General features: G+C 37.0%; 1 pseudogene; it reads left to right on the top strand.

Annotated features, from left to right (window-relative positions):
* Window positions 1-961: 961 nt before the first annotated feature.
* LOC110127931 (tripartite motif-containing protein 60-like) lies at window positions 962-1,880 on the top strand (annotated as a pseudogene).
* Window positions 1,881-2,816: the final 936 nt, after the last annotated feature.

The following is a 2,816-nucleotide window of genomic DNA, read 5'->3' as shown; positions in this document are numbered from 1 at the left end:
AGTTCCATGGACAGAGGAGCCAGGCGGGCAACAGTCCATGAGGTCACAAAGATTCGAACACGACTGAAGTGACAACAGCAGCAGCAGCATAGAATCAATAGGACTTAGGTCTAAGAGTTAAAGGGGAAGGAAATACAAAGGATAACGTTCAAGTTTCTAAAATGAACAACCAGAAAAATGATGACATCATTAACTGAGATGGGAAAGGCTGGAAATCTATAGATTTGTGTAGAACAATCATAAATTCAGTTTCTCAAAATTCTTGTCAGATATTCAAGTATAAATATTGGCTCGGCCAGGCGTTGGAAAGCTGTGACCTATAGGACAAATTTGGCTCACTGTGTGTTTTTTAAAAAAAAATTATAATTTTATTGTGATAAAATATAGGTAACAAAATTGACCATTTTATCTATCTTTAAATATACAATTTATTGGCATTAATTACATTCACTATGTCATGCAGACATTTCCACTCTCTATTTCCAAAGCCTTTTCATTACCCCAACAGAAACTCTGCACGTGCTGTTGCTTCAGTCGTATCCAACTCTTGCGACCCTATGGACTGTAGACTGCCAGGCTCCTCTGTCCATAGGATTCTCCATGCAAGAATACTGAAGTGGGTTGTCACGCTCTTCTCTACGGGATCTTCACAGCCCAGGGATCAAACTTGAGTCTCTTGTGTCTCCTACATTGGCACGTGGATTCTTTACCACTAGTGCCACCTGGGAAGCTACCGAAACTCTGTAACCATTAAACAATAGTTCTCCATTCACCTTTCCCCTCAGCCCCTGGTAACTTCTAATCTACTTTCTATCTCCATAAGCTTGCCTATTCTACATATTTCAAATAATTAGAACCATGCAATATTTGTCCTTTTTGTGTCTGGTTTATTTCACTTAGTATAATGTTTTCAAGGTTCACCCATGTTGTAGTGTGTATCAGAACTTCATTCCCTTGTAGCATGGAGCCTTCCAAGAGCAATGTAAAACAGATTTAAAAAGTGCAAACCAGCAAATAAGTGGAACTGGAAAAGAATGTAGAATATAGGAGAGACGAAATAAATTCTGAATTTGAGCAATTTAAACTATTTGTATAGCGTAAGCAAGTACAAAATGAAGGAGTGGGTATTTCAACAACACTAAATGAAAACTCCATAACATTTTCAGATCATGTTTCCACATTAAGACATCTACTGAGGGAGGGAGAGGGCAAGTTTGTGCAGTCAGAACTGGGATTCCTGATACATGTTATGAATATCCCACCACAGGTATCAAAACCTAAAATACCCTGACATCTTCTCATTTTGATTAAAGAAATATGGATTCAGTATTCCTCCCAATATTCTGGCTTGGGCAAAATTATCAAACCGTTACAAATAGATGTGATTTTAGAACTTGAAATCGCTTACCCTAGGCTTATTGTCTCTGAGGATAGAAAAAGTGTGCAACAGGGAAGGAAAAAAGACAAAATCTTTGTTATAACTTAAGGAGATTTCATCTCTGCCCTGCTAGCCTGGGTTCTAAGAGATTTAATTATGGCAGGCATTACTGGGAAGTAGAAGTGGAAAACAAAAATAAATGGACATTGAGTGTGTGTTAAGATAGTCTTCCTAGGAACGGGTGGAATCAGCCAGTTCAAGATAGATTCCAGGCAGCTGGGAGATATGTTGACAGCACTTAAGGTGCAATGCATCCTAAGACAGCCAGCTTCTGCCAGTAATAAGACCCAGCAAAAAATAGGCATTTTTCTGGACTGAGTTGAGTGTGGTTTCCTTTTTATAGTATGAATGATAGAACTCTTCTCCATACTTTTAGTGATTCTTTATAGAAGCCATTTGGCCCTATTTCTGTACTAGACCAGATCCCGAATCTCTTCAGTAACAGATTATGAAAGATAAAGTACCTGGGGGATGATTTTATTTCATGTTTTAGGGTTAATCTTAGTAAATTTTGTCTTGATAATTCTGGATTTTTAAAATTATCTGCTGCTGAAAATCAGGACGGATTTTTCTTCCTCATTTTCAGAAACTATATAAATGGGGTAGCAATGCCAATTGCATAGTTGTCACCAGCATCAGTTGTCAAGTGCTTTGAATTTCTTTTTTTAATAAAGACCTTATTATTTGTTTAATTTACTTTTTTATTTTAACTGGAGGATAATTATAATATTGTAATGGTTTTTTTGCCATATATCAACATGAATTGGCCATAGGTATACATGTGCCTCCCCCATCCTGAACCCCCCCTCCCACCCTCTCCCTCCAGGTTGTCACAGAGCGCTGGCTTTGGGTGCCCTGCATCATACATAAAACTCCCATTGGCTATCTGTTTTATATATGGTAATATATATGTTTCAATGCTATTCTCTCAAATCATCCCACCTTCTCCTCCCACTGAGTAAAAAGTCTGTTCTTTATGTCTCTGTCTCCTTTGCTGCCCTACACATAGGATCGTCGGTACTATCTTTCTAGTTTTGCATTTCTTAGATAAAATATTTGAAAATCAATAATATCTTATTTAACGCAATAAAGTATTTTAAATGGAAAAATAACAATTCCTTTGTAAGGCTGAGTAATATTTCATTGTATGTACATATCACATTTTGTTTATCCATTCACCTGTTGATAAACACTTATGTTGTTTCCACTTTTTGTCTATTCTGAGTAATGCTGTAATAACTTTGGCATATAAGTATCTGTTTGAGTCTCTGTTTCCAATTCCTTTGGGTTTTATACCTAAGCGTGGAATTGTGGGATCAAATAGTAATTCTATGTTTAACTTTCTGAGGAACCACCAAACTGTTTTCACAGTGTCTGC

This window comes from Odocoileus virginianus, chromosome X (genome assembly GCF_023699985.2).
Source record: "Odocoileus virginianus isolate 20LAN1187 ecotype Illinois chromosome X, Ovbor_1.2, whole genome shotgun sequence".
Taxonomy (NCBI): domain Eukaryota; kingdom Metazoa; phylum Chordata; class Mammalia; order Artiodactyla; family Cervidae; genus Odocoileus; species Odocoileus virginianus.
This window is presented reverse-complemented; position numbering and strand designations above follow the sequence as displayed.